The 19,593-nt window shown below is 44.5% G+C and overlaps 1 protein-coding gene across 3 annotated transcripts in view; it reads left to right on the top strand.

Annotated features, from left to right (window-relative positions):
- Positions 1 to 19,593, top strand: part of SMARCE1 (SWI/SNF related, matrix associated, actin dependent regulator of chromatin, subfamily e, member 1) — a 90,336-nt gene that overhangs the window by 18,266 nt on the left and 52,477 nt on the right. The window lies entirely within an intron of this gene.

Here is a 19,593-nt window from a genome sequence, read left to right on the forward strand (position 1 = left end):
CAGGCCTGGCCTTGCACAAGGCTTCTGATGTTTAGAAACTTTATCATTTACTTCTGTGGAGAGTCACGCTCCTGGGTTATGGTTATTTGTGTTATAAACATTATAGAGAAAACAGGGCAGGTAACCAAAGATGCATATTACTTATTCAGGTGCATACTCTTCTGTATTGCATGTACTCGTATCTATATTTAGTATCAGTTTGCTTCTTTGGCAATAGCTTGAGCTCTGTTTTCTGAATCCTTTGGCTGGATTTATTTTCACCTTGTGCTGACTATTTTACTTTGTTCTGAAGTTGTATAGTTTTGTTTTTATTTTTAAGGTGGGAGGCGATATTGTACATAAGGATTGATTTAACTTGGGCTAATTTAGAACGCAGTCCTCATTAAACACCATTTATGTTGCCATTCATCAATTAGAATAAAGCTGTTGGCTAGTAAGGTGATCTCCATTTGACTTCTCAGTAAGAATAGTTCATGCACACATGTCAAACTGATAACTAGATAAGGATAGAAAAATGCAAAATATGTTATACATTTACATACTAAGTTATCCTTTCCATTTTATGAAAACTGATTTACAATATTGCATTCAGTGCAGATTTTCTGTCGGGGTATCAGCTCAAAACCTCTCTGACCTGTGGTGTAGACCAATGTTTTTAAAACTCTGTACTGGCACTTCAGACCCCGTTCCAGTCCTTGCACTTCAGCAAAGTTAATCTGGAGCTGTACCGAAGCTCTAGCTGACAGCTGAACATCTGGTGATCATGCTTTGTTTTTGTTGCCTGTCATTGAGACTTCAGTGGCAGCAGCTCTGATCAGTGAGACAATCTTGGATTTTTTAGCAGTGCATGACACACAATCCTCTGCTGCTCTGTCAGTGCTTGGTGAGATGCAGGAGAGTATGGGTATCATAGAATTCTAAGCCAGCCATGCAGGAGGGAAGAGAAATTAGGCCATTGGCAGGACTAAAATGGAAGAGGGAATGAAGAGACTTGAAAGGGAGAAGCACTTTAATTTTTTGATCCAGAATGAGAAGAGATCTGGAACATGGAGGCTTATGACTCACATTAAGAGAAGTGAAACAACCTAATCTTTTTTTTTTTTTCTTGTTTTACTATCAGACTGATACAGTAAAAATTGCGGGCGAGCACCCGCTCTCCCGGCGTGCATACAGACTACTCTCCTGTGTGTGCGATTCAGTAAATAAAATTATTCAAATTAGGGCCCACAGTAAAAAAGAGGCGCTAGGGACACTAGCGCGTCCCTAGCGCCTCTTTTTTTGACAGGAACGGCGGCCATCAGCGAGTTTGACGGCCAACGTTCAATTTTGCCAGCGTCTGTTCTCAAACCCGCTGACAGCCACGGGTTCGGAAACCGGACGCTGGCAAAATTGAGCGTCCAGTTTTCAACCCACGGGCCGATTTTAAAATTTTATTTTTTAAAATTTTTAATTATTTTTAACTTTTGGGACCTCCGACTTAATATCACCTTATTCCCTGTACGTACCTGGATCAGTCCAGACAGTGGGTTATGTCCCCAATCCAGCAGTGCTGAGAGAAATTAACGCTAATTTCCGAAAGTAAAATGTGTGGCTTGGCTGCACATTTTACTTACTGAATCGCGCTGGAATAACTAATAGGGCCATCAACATGCATTTGCATGTTGCGGGCACTATTAGTTTCGGGGGGGGGGGGGGGTTGGACGCGCATTTTCGACGCACTATTACCCCTTACTGAATAAGGGGTAAAGCTAGCGTGTCGAAAACGCGCATCCAAATGCAGGTACTGTATCGGCCTGTATATTTGTTACTATTTAAAGTGCTTTACAAGTAAGTATCTAGTTTTATTTGTTGCTTGATGTGAAGCTAGCAATTATTGCCCTTCAAGCTTTTATTTTATTTTTTTACGTGACCTTTTGATTTTCCCCTTCATACACTGCACAGGAAAGCACTGTAGTCGTTAAAAGCGAAGTTGCCACAGTTCATAGGCACACATATAAAAGGCTCAGGAAGGCTATGCTGATAATTTTCAAAGTTTTTCCTCTGGTACCCACGCTTATCCCCATGGCCTAACCAACATCCTCCAATTTGTGTTTATCTGCTATTTATTGATGAAAACCTGACCCTTCCCTAGTACCCTTTTAAAAAAAAAAAAAAAAAGAAAGAATCACCACTGTGTATATTAATCCTTCTGTGAAAGGTGCAGGGGTATTCTTTGTTGCATTGTTTATATATTTCCAGCATTCATCATGGAAAAGTACATGAGATCATTCTTACAATAATAAAGATTACATCTTTTGAAGCTTTTACTAAACTAGGTATGATTCATTTAAACATTCACATGTTGTACTCCACTTAGGTGTCATAGTATAAATTAAGCAGGCTGTAAATTTTAACACCCAGTGAACTTGTTCCCATATTGCTGTAAGCCCTTCAGCATGGTTTTATTTTCACGTAGATAAGCAGCTGAACTAGCCATGCTGTCTGGGTATGTCTTCCATGCCACTAGGTGGCGGAGCTCTCTAAGATTAGTAAAGTCTTTCAGCTAGGTGCTCCCTCGTGTATCTTCCTGCGCTTGCCTGAGGCTCCTCAGTCCGTTTTTTTCCGCACGACTGTTCGCATGCAGAGCTCTTTTCTCCTGAGAGGAAATTTACTGTGAGGTAAAAAAAAAAAAAATCAAAAACCACAGGAGGGCCAATCCAGTCAGGATGCCTCGACCAGGGTTTAAATTCTGTGCCTGTGGCAAGATTATGTCGGTCACTGATGGCCACATATCTTGTTATTTATGCCTGGGTTCAGATCATGACTGCGGCCGCATGTCCCCGAGAGCGCAGCGTCAGCGAGCTGCCAAGATCGAACAACTAAAATCAAGACCATCGGGCTCTTATGCCCCTTTGGAGGCCTCCACAAGATCCTCCCCAGGCCCGAAGAGGAGAAAGAAGTCCCCTTCTCACAGAAGGGCTTCTTCAGTCGACCTCCCCCGGTCAGAACACCCGCAGTCGAAGCCCCACCAAAAATTGGCACAGGGCATGATGCTTTGGTAGCATCACGGCCGCATGCTACATCGATGCCCTCGACACACCAACACACTGACTCTTCACCGAGGCATTGACGCACCTTCCGAAAGACGATGTACCGGCGCCTCGACGCAAAGACAGCTGTAAGTCACATCCACGTCTGACTGACACAGTCGATGCACACCAGTGCAGATCTTTCTCCTGACACTGCCAACGTAGCCTAAGCCCAAGAAGCACACCACCGGTTATAAAAGACATCGGGAGGTATCACCTCTACTGGTCATTGACTCTGTCCCAGATATTTATTTATTTAAAGTATTTATATACCGTCTTACCAATACAATGTTGACCAAAACGATTTACAATATTAAAAATAAAAGATCATAATATATCAAAACCCTTTCCAAATAATAACTAACGATAGCAGAATAAAAAATAAACATAGAAAAAAAATAGTCTAATTCATGATCAATATAAAATAAGTTTAAAACTATATCAAAAGTAACAGTGCTAAAAATAATTATTATTTTAACAAAAATAGAACAGCTAGAAATTAATATGTAAAATCCTATCAGGAAAGCTTATAGGCATGATACCAACACTAGGGATGCCATTACTTATAGATTGAAAAGCTGCTGTGAGAGTCCGCTATTTCAACGCTTCTATAAAAAGATATGTTTTTAGTGCTTTCTTAAAGTCATTCCTACTTGCTATTTGCCTTAAAGGGTTAGGCAGGGAGTTCCACAAGATAGGACCAGCCACTGAGAAGGCTCTTTGTCTAGTAACATTTAAACCGGCCATTCTTTCAGACGATATCTCTAATAGATTTTTTGTAGCGTATCTGAGCTCTCTTGTAGGCTTGTATACTCATAAGGTCGAGCATAGCCAAATAGAATCTGAGTTATTTAATAAGCAGTGTATTATCATTGCAATTTTATACCGAATTCTGTATTTGGCAGCCAATGTAATTTTTGCAAAATAGACAAGATGTGATGTTCCATAGCAGTACCGGTAAGAACTCTTGCAGCAGAGTTTTGGATTATAGAAACATAGAAATGACGGCAGAAGAAGACCAAATGGCCCATCTAGTCTGCCCAGCAAGCTTCACACATATTTTCTCTCATACTTATCTGTTTCTCTTAGCTCTTTGTTCTATTTCCCTTCCACCCCCACCTTTAATGTAGAGAGCAGTGATGGAGCTGCATCCAAGTGAAATATCTAGCTTGATTCGTTAGGGGTAGTAGCCGCCGCAATAAGCAAGCTGCACCCATGCTTAATTGTTTTACCCAGACTATGTTATTAGCCCTTATTGGTTGTTTTTCTTCTCCCCTGCCGTTGAAGCAGGGAGCTATGCTGGATATGCGTGACGTATAAGTCTTCTCCCATGCCGTTGAAGCAGAGAGCCATGCTGGATGTGCATCGAAAGTGAAGTATCAGGCACATTTGGTTTGGGGTAGTAACCGCCGTAACAAGCCAGCTACTCCCCGCTTTGTGAGTGCGAACCCTCTTTTCTTCTCCCCTGCCGTTGAAGCAGAGAACTTTGCTGTATATGCATTGAAAGTGAAGTATCAGGCTTATTTGATTTGGGGTAGTAACCGCCGTAACAAGCCAGCTACTCCCCTCTTTGTGAGTGTGAATCCTTTTTTCCACATTTCCTCTTGCTGTTGAAGCTTAGAGCGATGTTGGAGTCACAGTAAGCCTGTGTATGTTTATTTAATAAGGGTATTGACTCCAGGCAGTAGCCATCATTCTGGCGAGTCACCCACTCTTCATTGGCAGCCTCTTGACTTTATGGATCCACAGTGTTTATCCCACGCCCCTTTGAAGTCCTTCACAGTTCTGGTCTTCACCACATCCTCCGGAAGGGCATTCCAGGCATCCACCACCCTCTCCGTGAAGAAATACTTCCTGACATTGGTTCTGAATCTTCCTCCCTGGAGCTTCAAATCGTGACCCCTGGTTCTGCTGATTTTTTCCCTTCGGAAAAGGTTTGTCGTTGTCTTTTGATCATTAACACCTTTCAAGTATCTGAAAGTCTGTATCATATCACCTCTGCTCCTCCTTTCCTCCAGGGTGTACATATTTAGATTCTTCAATCTCTCCTCGTACGTCATCCGATGAAGATCCTCCACCTTCCTGGTCGCCCTTCTCTGTACCGCCTCCATCTTGTCTTTGTCTTTTTGAAGGTACGGTCTCCAGAACTGAACACAGTACTCCAGGTGAGGCCTCACCAAGGACCTGTACAAGGGAATAATCACTTCCCTTTTCTTACTCGATATTCCTCTCTCTATGCAGCCCAGCATTCTTCTGGCTTTAGCTATTGCCTTGTCGCATTGTTTCGCCGACTTCAGATCATTAGACACCATCACCCCAAGGTCCCTCTCCTGCTCCGTGCACATCAGCCTTTCCCCCCCCATCGAATACAGTTCATTTGGATTTCCACTCCCCATATGCATGACTTTGCACTTCTTGGCATTGAATCTCAGCTGAACAAAAGACCCCTAATGTCGTCCTCTAACTTTTTATTTTGAGAAGGGAACCAGTGTAACTTATGTGGATAACTCTCAATCCCCACACCTCTTAATGTAAACAATTTATCTTGCGCATTCCTAATAGACCATCATAATAGGCGTCATTGTGTGGCAATCCATGCCTGTCAATCACTCTGCCTTATGTTTAATCATAGGTCAGTCCGTAATACTTTTTTTTAAGGATTTTATAGTGCTGTAGTGCTCCGTGTATTTAAAATACTTAAAATGTCCACTGTGCTATTAACACCTTTAACCAAGCATATTCTATCTTCTTAGTTCTTAATACTCAGTGCTTTGGTACTTAGCTTTTAGTTGCACAATCACAACTTCTGCCCAAATTACTCCAATCGGATGATCCAGCAATGTGACCGATACCACATTACTGAGTCTGTGCCCAACGCTGTACAGGTTTCGGACGATGTCGTCCTTCCTCAAGGGCAAAATTCGTTACTGCATCAACATGGCTCTCAGCGTTTTTTCATACTTCATACGAGAAGTATGAAAAAACGCCGAGAGCCATGTTGATGCAGTAACGAATTTTGCCCTTGAGGAAGGACGACATCGTCCGAAACCTGTACAGCGTTGGGCACAGACTCAGTAATGTGGTATCGGTCACATTGCTGGATCATCCGATTGGAGTAATTTGGGCAGAAGTTGTGATTGTGCAACTAAAAGCTAAGTACCAAAGCACTGAGTATTAAGAACTAAGAAGATAGAATATGCTTGGTTAAAGGTGTTAATAGCACAGTGGACATTTTAAGTATTTTAAATACACGGAGCACTACAGCACTATAAAATCCTTAAAAAAAAGTATTACGGACTGACCTATGATTAAACATAAGGCAGAGTGATTGACAGGCATGGATTGCCACACAATGACGCCTATTATGATGGTCTATTAGGAATGCGCAAGATAAATTGTTTACATTAAGAGGTGTGGGGATTGAGAGTTATCCACATTGAATCTCAGCTGCCATATCTTCGACCACTCTTCCAGTTTCCTTAGATCCCGTCTCATTCTCTCCACTCCTTCCGGCGTGTCCACTCTGTTGCAGATCTTAGTGTCATCCGCAAAAAGACAAACCTTACCTTCTATCCCGTCCGCAATGTCGCTCACAAAGATATTGAACAGGACCGGTCCCAACACCGATCCTTGCGGTACACCACTTAAAACCGCTCTCTCTTCAGAGAAGGTTCCATTTACCATCACACATTGTCTTCTGTCCGTCAACCAATTTGCAATCCAGGTCACCACCTCGGCACTCACTCCCAAGCTTCTCGTTTTATTCACCAGTCTCCTGTGCGGAACCGTATCAAAAGCTTTGCTGAAATCCAAGTATATGATATCGAGTGCTCTTCCTCTATCCAATTCCTTGGTTACCCAGTCAAAAAAGTCAATCAGATTTGTCTGACAGGATCTTCCTCTGGTGAATCCATGCTGCCTCTGGTCCATCAGTTCTCCGGACTGTAGATAGTTCACTATTCTCTCTTTCAACAGTGACTCCATTACTTTTCCCACCACTGAAGTGAGGCTAACTGGTCTGTAGTTACCAGCCTCCTCTCTGTTCCCACTCTTGTGAAGAGGGACAACCACCGCTCTTCTCCAATCACTCGGCACCACTCCTGTTTCTAGGGATCTATTGAACAGGTCGCACAGCGGTCCCGCCAGCACATCTCTGAGCTCCCTCAGTATCCTTGGATGAATCCCATCAGGCCCCATGGCTTTGTCCACTTTCAGATTCTTTAGCTCTTCCCATACATTATCTACTGTAAATGGATTTTCCTCTGTTCTGCTTCCCTCCAGTTTCTTGTTGTGTAGAGATGGTCCTTCTCCAGGGTCGTCTTTAGTGAACACAGAGCTGAAGTATTCGTTTAATATTTCTGCCATTTCTTCGTCTCTCTCCACACATTGATCATTTCCACCTTTCAATTTCACTATACCACTTTGGACTTTTCTCTTTTCGCTGATGTATCTGAAAAATGTTTTGTCACCATATTTTATCTCCTTGGCAATCCTCTCTTCTGCTTGACTTTTTGCCAACTTGATTAATTTCTTAGTCTCCCTCGGTTGAATCAGATATTCTTCTTTGTGCTCCTCCCTTTGGGATCTTTTGTATTTCTTGTATGCAGTTCTTTTAGCTTTAATTTTGTCAGCCACCTCCTTTGAGAACCAGATAGGTTTCATTTTTCTTTTGCTTTTCTTTACATTTCTAACATATAGAGCAGTTGCCTTGGCGATTGCTCCTTTTAGATTGGTCCACTGTTGATCCACATCTCTCTCATTTTCCCATCCATTTAGTTCTTCCTCTAGGTACTTCCCCATTTCCTCAAAGTCTGTGTTTTTGAACTGTAAAACTCTTAATGCAATGGTTTGATAACAGTTTCAGGCAGATCCAAGTATAGATCATTACAAAAGTCTAAACCTGAGAATATCAATGCTTGAAGCACTGATTGATAGTCACGAAAAAAGAGTAATGGACGCAATCATTTTAAAATATGTAATTTAAAAAAGGAATTTTTAACTATTTTTGAAATGTGCTGAGATAATGATAAATTGGAATCCATCAAAACTCCTAGGTTCCGTGCTAATTTAATAATTGCAATGGTATCCTTGCCTAAAATAATATGTGCAGGAGGTGCATTACTGGGATTTTCTATATAAGAAACACTATTTCGGATATCTCTCCTCCTCCTCAATTGTCTGACAGCGCATCATCTTCCCCAGGGACACTATCAGGCTTCTCTTCAGTGTCCATCGGCCGTACCACCTCTGACCAACCAGAACCTATGCCTCGACCTATCAGACCTCCAGAGAAGGTTCCACGCACTAACGGCACACAGGCAGATACTCAGGGTTGTCCTACCACCTGCAGCGGACCCACCTCTTATGCCGTCTACCTCTGGATTAGCCAATCAAGCTATGTCCCAGATTACTTCCATACTATCTCAGTTTCTACAGTCAGTGGAACAGTCACATTTGCCACGTCGACATATTCCAGCCGTATCAACTTCTGCTCCAGAATACCCTGCTATTCCTGGTCCAGCTCCAAAAGACCTGCCGAGGAGGCCTTCCTCGCCAATTGAAGAACTTCTAGATATGGATTCTTCATCAGGCTCATCGACGGGCTATCCGTCCGACCCAGCCGAGGTCCCGCCTGAACCCGCCTCTCCACCAGAAGAACTCACTTATTCCCAGTTTCTGGAGAAAGTAGGTCAAATGCTCAATGTAGAGACAAAGAAAATCCCAGATACACGACAGAAATGTTAGGGATTTAAAAAATCTTAGATACTCCAAATGAGCCAGTAGCACTCCCGCAACATTCGGTATTGACTGCATTAATGGAGAAGGCATGGGATATCTCGCTATCTACTCCACCAACATCATGAAAAATAGACCTAAAATACCGCATGAAGGACTCCCCCTTCCATTCGGTAGTTCAACTACCTCATAATTCGATAGTGGTCGAGTCTGCTATGCAGAAGGCAAGGAAGTTGCGACTTAACTCAAACACACCACCAGCTCGAGATAATAAATCTCTCGATGACTACGCAAAAAAGTAATTTCAATCTAGTATGCTCAATACACGCATACAGAACCATCAATTCTACATAGCACAATATCTATTTGAAAACTTACAGGCTCTGAAACCACATTTGCAACAGGGATCCCTGGAGGCCAATTTGCCTTCAGAATACCACAATCTAGAAGGTCTGCGACACCTCCTTCGGTCGATTTACGAGGGATTTGAGATTTCCTCTAAAGCCTCTGCAAACGCCATAGCAGCAAGACTCCTGGCATGGTTGAGATCCAGTGCCATCAGGGACGACGTACATGATAAGTTAGCGAATTTTCCATGCCGTCCCGATAATCTATTTGTGGATAAATTTACAGACACAGTCATAAAACTCAAAGAACAAAAAACAGAGGTTCTTTCACTCACATCCCCTCATCAACCTTCCACATCCAGGCGTCAATATTCTTTTTCTACTATTTACAGAAGAACCAACTTCTGAGCCTATAAGCTGTACTCATTCTATAAGCCTCCAACCCTATCAACCTTCCAGGCAACAGCCTTATCAACACCAGGCACCTCGCCAATGTTCCAGAACCCCTCATCAACAAGCTGACCCTCAACCATCAAAGACCCAGCTATTGCCACCGCTGCAGACACCTCTAGTTGGGGGCAAATTGTCTCAGTTCCTTCTACCTGGAACCACATCACGTCCGATCAATGGTCCCTGACAATAATAGAACATTTTGCATCCCTCCCAACCCTCCCACACTTAGTTCCTCAAAAACATCAAAAAGCACATCGAGAATCTGTCCTTCGGGAACTCAAAATGCTCCTCTGGAACAAGTGCATTTGGAAATTGCTTTCTCAACAATTTCATCAAGGGTTCTATTTATTTATTTAAATTCTTTTATTATACCGATGCTCAAGACAAGGTCTTATCGTACCGGTTTACAATAAACTAGGGGGAACCAGTTAACAATGAAAGCAAAAAGTTACATTATAACAGGGAAAGTGGAACTAGGCTGTTAGAAAAGAACGATAGGTTAAACAATTCCTAACTGGAGAGAAGGGCATATAAGCAGGAGAAAGTGCTTACAAGGTAGGAATTATATACAAATTTACATTGTGTATACGATTAAGCAATTTTTATCAAAGTGCAATACGGTGAAAAACAGTTCCTTTGAGTTGCGGAAAGGGAAGCAACCGTGGGGTATGTGACTGTGTGGGTGACCCTGAGGCTTCTTCAAGAGAATGCTTGGGCAAACAGCCAAGTTTTTAATTTTTTTCTGAAAGTGATATGGCAATGTTCCTGGCGGAGATCTGGCGGGAGAGAGTTCCAGTGATGCGGCCCAGCAGTTGATAGTGCTCGTTTTTCAATAGTGTTGTGCAGAACGGATTTTTTTGGGGGAACCTGGAGGGAATCTCTGTATGCAGATCTGGTGGGTCTTGCAGAGGAGTGTGGTTTGAGGGGTATGGTAAGTTGGAGCAAGGATTCCTGAAATAAGGTTTTGTGGATAATAGTAAGTGTCTTGAAGAGAATTCTGTAGCGAATGGGTAGCCAGTGAAGTATTTTTAGAATCGGGGTGATGTGGTCCATGCGGCGGGAGTTTGAGAGGATCCTGGCTGCAGCGTTTTGCAGCATTTGAAGAGGTTTGGTAGAAGAGGCCGGGAGACCAAGCAACAGCGCATTACAATAATCAATCTTTGAGAATAGTATGGCTTGAAGGACCGAACGGTAGTCGTGGAAATGTAGGAGAGGTCTTAACTGTTTTAATACCTGTAGTTTGTAAAAGCCTTCTTTGGTGGTGGTGTTGATGCATTTTTTAAAGTTCATTCTAGAGTCTAGGAAGGCCCCGAGGTTTCTCACTTGATTTACTAGAGGTGGGTTAGTATTGATGGCTAGCGGGTTATTATCATTAGGGAAATGACTAGCAGTTCGGTCTTGGATGTATTGAGAACGAGGCAGAGACTTGTGAGAAGGAGGTTGATGGCGTGGAGGCAGCTATTCCAGTAGTTTAGAGTGTCGGAGATGGGTTCTTTGATGGGGATAAGGATCTGCACGTCGTCTGCATAGATGAAGTATGTGAGGTTGAGATTATTGAGGAGTTGGCATAGGGGGAGAAGATATATGTTGAATAGGGTCGGCGAGAGCGAGGAACCCTGGGGAACTCCTTGTTTGGCAGCTACAGGGTGAGACTCTTTGTTGATTATTTTTACTTTATAGTATCTGTCGCTTAGAAAGGATTTTAACCAGAGGAGTGCAGCACCTGAGATGCCTATTTCCATCAGACGGTTGATGAGGATTGTGTGGTTAACTGTGTCGAACGCTGCCGATATGTCTAGCAGAGCTAGTAGGTATGATTGACCTTTGTCGAGACCCAACAGGGTGTTGTCAGTTAATGAGAGTAGGAGAGCTGCTGTATTTCTGCGTTTCCTGAAACCAAATTGCGATGGATATAGAATGTCGTGGGATTCGAGGTAGTCTGTGAGTCTAGTATTGACCAGTTTTTCCATTAGCTTGGCTATGAAAGGTAGGTTAGCGATAGGGCGAAAATTTGTGGAGTTGGATGGGTCCAAGTTGGGTTTTTTTAGTAAAGGTTTCAGCGAGGCTGTTTTTAAAGCGTCCGGGACTGTTCCGTTTGTGAGTGAACAGTTTATGATGTCTGCCAAAGGTTTGGCGATGATGCTAGGAATTGTGAGAAGGAGTTTGGTCGGGATTTGGTCTATTGGGTGCGATGAGGGCTTTATTTTCTTGATGATAGATTCTATTTCCAGGGATGATGTAGTATCAAAAGATTCTAGAGACCGTTTGTGTGTCGATGGGGTGTGGTTTTGGTCAGGTGGAGGCTGGGAGTTATGAGTGGGGTTAGGAGAGGGGTTAGAAGATATTAGCGGGATAAGGAGATTTTTTATTTTGTTGTCGAAGAAAACTGCCAGCTCGGTGGATTTGTTTTGTGCTGCTTCTTCCGGGATGATTGGAGGAATAGGGGTGGTGAGTGTGGCAACATATGAGAAGAGTGTTTTTGGGTCGTATAGGAAGCCGTGTATCTTTTTTGGCGTACAAGTCTCTTTTGGTACGAAGTATAGTGGCCCTATAGTAGCTCATCGTGGTTTTGTAGGAGGCCGTGCAGTGTTGGTGGGATTCTTCCGCCATTGTTGCTCTTTATATGTTGGAGGTTTTGTTTAAGTGTTCTTAATTCTGAGTTCTACTCACAATACTTCCTTATTTCCAAGAAGTGTGGGGGGGCTGCATCCCAACTTGGACCTACGCTCACTCAACAGACACCTTCACAAAGAGAAGTTAAAAAGGACTTCTCTCAAGTCCATTCTTCGCTTCCTTCGACCCAACAATTGGATGTGTTCACTGGACTTGAAGGATGCATATGCTCACATACCAGTGCATCCCAACTCCTGGTGTCCAGACGGACAACCAACACTTCCAGTACAAAGTTCTGCCATTTGGCCTCTCCTCTGCCCCCAGAGTCTTCACCAACGGGCGATTTTCAAAGCCCTGCTCGCCGGCGTGCCTATTTTCCATAGGCCGCCGGCGCGCGCAGAACCCCGGGACGCGCGTAGGTCCCAGGGTTTTCAGAAGGGGGCGTGTCGGGGGCGGGACCCGATGACATGGCGTTTCGGGGGCGTGGCACCGGCACGGGGCGTGGTCCCGGCACGGGGCGTGGTCCAGGCCTTCGGACCAGCCCCCGGGTCGGAGCACGGCGCACCAGCACTCCGCTGGCGCGCGTAAATTTACGTCTGCTTCTCGCAGGCGTAAATCTACGGACAAAGGTAAGGGGGGTATTAGATAGGGCCAGGGGGGTGGGTTAGGTAGAGGAAGGGAAGGTGAGGGGAGGGCGAAAGAGAGTTCCCTCCGAGGCCGCTCGATTTCGGAGCAGCCTCGGAGGGAACGGAGACAGGCTGCGCGGCTCGGCGCGCGCCGGCTGCCCAAAATCGGCAGCCTTGCGTGCGCCGATCCAGGATTTTATAAGATACGCGCGGCTATGCGCGTATCTTATAAAATCCAGCGTACTTTTTTTAAAAATCTACCCCCAAATGTCTAGCAGTAGTGATGGCACACCTCTGCCGACAGGGGGTTCAAATATTTCCTTATCTGGATGATTGGCTTATAGTAGCACCCAATCAGACTCTTAGGGGACAATCTACTTCAAACTATTTCTTGTCTAGACAATCTAGGTCTCTTAATCAACTACGAAAACTCAAATCTACAGCCAACGCAAACCTTACAATTCATCAGAGCCTACATCAACACTGTCCAAGACAAAGCATTCCTGCCACACCCGTGAGCATTAGCTCTCTCCACACTGTCTTCAGTTCTGCTTCGCAGTACGACTGTTCTGGCCCACCAAATCCTAACAGTTCTAGGATACATGGCAGCATCCATCTACGCAGTCCCACATATGTGACTACACATGCGGCGCTTACAATGGGGTCTAAAGAATCAGTGGATCCAGTTCCTCCATCCATTGTTGACTCCCATCACCTTAACCATCAGCATGAAAAGAGACCTGCAATGGTGGCTACGCCCATCGACATTACTAACAGGATCACCTCTACGACTCCCTCGACATCAGATAATACTCGCCACAGACGCCTCTCCCAAGGGATGGGGAGCATACTTAGACCATCTTCAAACTCAAGGACTATGGTCCACAAAGGAACGCATGCTACACACAAATCTTCTAGAACTCAGAGCGGTCAGAAACGTCCTTCGAGCCTTCGAAAAACCCTACAGGGGAAAACAGTGATGGTTTACATAGACAATAAGTTACAATGTTCTACATAAACAAGGAAGGAGGGTCCAGTTCTTGGAACCTCTGCAAGGAAACAGTCCAGATACTAGAGTGGGCCCACCACAGATCCATCTCTCTGCAAGCACTTACTTGCCCGGAATCAGCAATTTCAGAGCAGACAAACTCAGCAGAATATTTCACCCCTACAAATGGGAACTATATCAAGAGGTCGCGCATTGCATAGTCCCACTTGGGGCCTTCCTTCCATCGATCTGTTCGCGACAGAACGCAACAGGAAAGTGGAGAATGTTTGCTTGGTTTACCCGAGCCCACTCAGACTAGCTCAAGACGCATCCCTCATAAGCTGGTCTCACGATCTACTGTATGCGTTCCCTCCGATATCACTCATCTCTCACACGAGATGCATTGACAACCAGGCAGATCTGATTTTAATTGTGCCAGCATGGCCAAGACAACCATGGTACAGCTACCTCATACAGCTATCAGTTCACAAACCAATTCCCCTGGGCAACAGCCCTCAGCTCCTTACCCAGGAGAACGGATCACTACTTAATCCTCTTCACTCCTGCTTGCACCTCATGGCATGGAGATTGAAAGACTTGTGTACCAAAACTTAAACATTCCTCCTTCGTCAGCACGGATCGATGCGTACGCTGCCGGGTGGGGCTGGGGACCATGGCTCATGTTTTTTGGGGCTGTCCCAAAACAGTGACTTATTGGAGGCAAATCGCTATGTATTTGGGGGGGCTGGTGGGGGTTTCCTTACTGTTGTCGCCGTATCTATGGTTACTACATTGTATTTCTCGCTTCTTGGTGGCTCAGCCTGGTCCACGGATGTTGCTTCAGAAGGCGGGTCTGGTGGGAAAGAAGATCCTTTTGCTGCATTGGTGTGAACCGGCCCCACCTACCTTCTGGACGTGGAGGATTCATTTCCATAAACTCATGCAGATGGAGGCGTTTCATGCTCGGACCTCACCCAAACGACGGAAGTTTTTTCTGCTTACGTGGGAGCCGTATCTGCAATCTCTGCCCCACAGTGCACGTAGTTTGGCTCTTAATGATTCACAGTGACTTTTGGGAATGTCTGGACAGTTTTGAGCTGATCTTAGGTCTCTGGGAGAGGGGGAAGGGGGAAACGGGGGGAGGTGAGGGGTGGGAGAATGGGAATTGATGGGAACAGATGGGACAGTGGGGATTTCTCTGCAAAGAGTGTTCAGTTTTCATGGAACTTTATTGAGGTTTGATAGTGTTTCTATGTGAGTCACACTCCACAGTTCACCTTTGTATTTTGTTTGTGCAATCACTCAATAAAAATATATTGAAAATAAAAAAAAAAAAAAAACCCCATTCCTCCTTCTCTTCAGGACATACTAGTCTCCTCTAGAAAACCATTGACCAGACTCAACTACCAAAGAAAGTGGTCTCTCTATGCTTCCTGGTGTTCAACGGCGTGCATGGACCGAATCACCTGCCCACCAGAGCACCTTCTGACATACCTCCATCTTCTCTACAGTGAAGGCCTAGCCATGGCCTCCCTCAGAGTGCATTTAAGTGCTATAGCAGCTTACCACCTCCTTGGGTGTCCCCTGCGAAGCCTCTATTAGCTCAGTTCTTCACAGAGTAACTGTTCAGGGTTATCTTCTCACTCTCACCTGGACAAAATAATTCTCCAAGAAGAGCGTTCTCCAAAACAGGTTCCTCCTCTAGAGGAACAGGGTTCTTGGGCATCTCAATCTTCTTCAGAAATACTAACCGGAATACACCGGGGAAAGCCATCCTCCACCAATGAGACCATATCGGCTGAAACATTATGAAGATGTGAACACATCTTATTCACGAGAGGCCATAAATCAAATTTCTTCAATTAGAACGAACCTGTTCTCATCCTTATATCCTCTGGTATCACCATCTCATATTCCAGGACCAGCAGGGGATGCACCACCACACAGTCCCTAAGTCGTTTTCCTCTCCTACTCCAGAAGAAACATGGGGCACAGAACATCATTCCCCTCAATCGATACCTCTAGTTTCCCCGGGTGACCATTCTCCTGACAGCTCAACTGGTATACTGTCTGATCTACCGAAGAAACTTCCTGACCGTTCCTCCTCCTGAAGACCTCACTTATTCACAATTCATTGAGAATCTAGGCAACACTCTGAGAGTAGAGATCCGAAAACTACCCTGACCATAGGGAAGAAGTATTCAGAATTCTGAAAATACTGGATGTCCCTGTGGAACCATCGGCTCTTCCGTCGCACAAACTGTTGGACTCTGTTCTCTCAAAAGCTTGGGAGTCACCTCAGTCAATTCCTCCTGTTTCTAAGAAGCTTGATTTGAAATTCAGGTTGCAGAAGTCTACGTCCTATGGAGTAGTTCAGCTTGCCCAGGCATCCATAGTGGTGGGTCAGCAATAAATCGGGCAAAGAAAACTAAGCTACATTCATCGACTCCCCCAATAAAGGACCACAGGATTCTCGATGAATACACCAAAAAGTCTTTTCAAAGCGCGATGCTAATTTCTCGTACACAACAGCATAAATTTTATATATTCAGTACCTCTGCGTCCCTACAACAGTTAAAACCTTTTCTTTGTTCAGAGACCAGACAACCAATTACACCCCACCCTTTTTATGACATGGAGGAAGGTCCAAGACGTTTGCTCAGAACTGTATATGAATCCTTTGAGACTTCTTCCAGGACTTCGGCCATGGCCATTGTGGCTCCGAGCATAGCATGGCTCTGTTCTAGCTCTATCAGAGAAATCGTCCATAAAAACTGACTAAACTTCCTTGCGTAGGAGATAATTTATTCGGAGAATAAATGTAGCAGTTCAGCCCCTCTCGGGATCCTTAGATCCTCAAATGTCAGTAAGACATTATTACCAACAGAAACCGTTTTACTACCAATGAAAAGCATATAAGAGTTTCTTACCATATAGAGCACAGCAATTTCAGTCATATCAATTACCACTCTCACAGGCTCAAACTAGACCTCGCTAAAGAGACATAAAACAGCAAAATCCATCCCAGACCTCTCTTCAAAAGTCTTCACCATCTTTTTGAAGATGTCTCAGCCGAGCCGGGTTCCCCAGTAGCAGAAAGAATTCAGAGTCATTTTTCGGAGTGGAACAGAATCAATACAGATCCATGAGTACTTTGAATCGTCCACGAGGATTACCATCTAAATTTCCTTTTCCAACCCTCCCCTTCCTCGCCTCACTACAGTGATGAAGGGTATTTCCAATCTACATCTACTAGAGCAGGAAATACAGATTTTATTTCAGCAACAAGCAATCCAGTTAGTTCCAAAGAACAAAATTAGTTCAGGATATTATTCCCAATACTTTCTCATTCTGAAACGCTCACATGTCACTTAGCATCAAGACCAGAAAGTTCCACTTTGGTCTCATCAGACTACAAACTCTTCTCCCAAATGTATGCTGTCCGTCCCCCCCCCCCCCCCCCCCCCCAAAGTATTTGTTTACAAACACTGCGCAGCAAATAATATGGTTGTCCTTCATCAGTGTCTTCCTCCTTGCCACTCTCCCATACAGGCCTTGTTTGTAGAGTAATCTTGAAATTTCTCAGTTTTCCGCAGCCAAACACCACTGAAGTTCTTTTAAAGTAATTTTAGGCCTCATAGTGACATTCTACAGCAGTTTCCTTAACCAGCAGTTATTGACTTTGGAAGGGTCGGCCTGCTCACAGTAATGTCTCTGAGGTGCCTGTTAACAGTTTACAAAGATATCTCTGACAGTGCTCCCAGGGGTATTCAAATACATTGAAATTTTCTTATAGTCTTTCCCCATCTGTACCTTAGAACAGAGGTTCTCAACCGGTGTGTCGCGACACACCAGTGTGTCGCCAAGCACATGCAGGTGTGTCGCCACACTTCCCGGTCCCCCGCTGACCCAGCTGCTCCCCGAGCAAAATAGGTCCTCCACCCGGGCTTAAAACGCTGATAGCCCGGACGGAATGCGGCGTGATAAAATTAATTCCCATAACTGCACATGTGAAAGAGGTTCTCCAGAAGCCGAAATAAATCCTCTCCTATTCCATTTTCTCAGATGCTCATTAACAGATGAAAATATATAATGTGAATCTGTAAAAAGTCACAGGCACTTCTGCACAATGCAGCAATACCCATGAAACTGCACAGAGTTCAGCTCCTTGTGCAGACAATTCTATTGGTAATGCAAACTGCTCACATCTGAGAACTTGATCATCTGAGTTGTATTGAATAGCAGCAAACCCTGGACTTGCTTTTGTACAGGACCCATCTGTAAACCAAAAATCTCCTTCAACTAGAGGTTCATTAGATAGAACAACTTTATCAGGTAAAGGCAAAGCCGTGATTCCACAAGTGTGTGGAAGCACAACTGCTCCCTCTAGCACAGGGGTCGGGAACCCATGGCTGGCGAGCCAGATATGGCTCTTTTGAGGGCTGCATCTGGCTCGCGGACAAGTGTCGCCACACTTCGCGGTTCCCCGCTGACCCAGCTGCTCCCCGGTCCTCCGCCGCCCGGGCTTAAAATGCTGTCAGCCCGGGCGGAACGCGGCAGGACAGCTGGAGTCAGCGGCACCGGCGTGCTCTCTTCTCCCCCCCCCCCCGCGGCCCGGAAGAGGAAGTGGAGAGCATCGGGTGCCTGCGCGGGAAGAAGAGACCACACTAGCGTGGTCTCTTGCTGAAAATGAAGGAGGTTAGCATTGGGAGGAGGCTGCTGCTGCCGCGAGTTCCCGGGGTGGGGGTGGGGGAGGGAGAGTGAATGAGCGAGCAAGCATGTGTGTTTGAGATCCTGTGTGTGTGAGTGAGAGACTGCATGTATGTGAATGATTGAGAGCCTGTATATGTGAAAGAGAGTATGTCTGTGATTGAGAGCCTGCCTGTGAGAGAGAGAGCATGAATGTAAGTTTACCATTGGGAACCTGTATGTGTAAGTTTGTGATTGAAAACCTGTTTGTGTGAAAGAATATGTGTGTATGATTGAGATCCTTTGTGTGTGAGAGAAATCATGTGTATGTATGATTAAGAGCCTGTGTGTATAAGTAAGAGAGAGATCATGTGTGTCTGTGTGTGATTGAGAGCTGCTTTAGGTGATGGAGTATGTGATTGAGAGCCTGTGTTTCAATGAGAGAGAGAGACCATGTGTGTCTGTGTGTGATTGAGAGCTGATTTAGGTGATGGAGCATGTGAGTATGTGATTGAGAGCCTGTGTGTAAATGAGAGAAAGAGAGGACATGTTTGTAAGCATGTGAATGAGAGTCTGTGTGTGAGAGAAAAAGACAGCATGTATTTATGTGATTGAAAGCCTGTGTGTGTGTGTAAGCGTGAAAAGATAGACAGCATATGTGTAAATGTGTAATTAAGAGCCTATATGAGAGAGAAACAACATGTGTATATGTGAGTACTGAGAGCATGTGTGTATAGGTGTGTCATTGAGAGCCAGTGTGAGAGAGAGTGCTGGTATGTGACTGAGAGAGGAGAAAGTTCCAAGCAAACCACCCCACCTCCTGCTAATTCAGAACAATCTCAGGACACCTGGATATCAAACGTTCCCAGGTATGCAGAGCAAAAACATTTTTGTATCCTTATTATTTTTCATTACTGGATCTTTGTGTCTGCTATTTTGAAATATTTTGTTGGTATCTGGAAATGTTTTATATGAGTTTTTAATTATTGGATATTCCACTCATCAGCTGTTTCGAAATATGTTCTTTTTGTTAGTACAGTTTTACTGCTGATGATTTTATATTTCTTGATTTG

Source organism: Rhinatrema bivittatum, chromosome 12, assembly GCF_901001135.1.
Source record: "Rhinatrema bivittatum chromosome 12, aRhiBiv1.1, whole genome shotgun sequence".
NCBI classification, from domain to species: Eukaryota; Metazoa; Chordata; class Amphibia; order Gymnophiona; family Rhinatrematidae; genus Rhinatrema; species Rhinatrema bivittatum.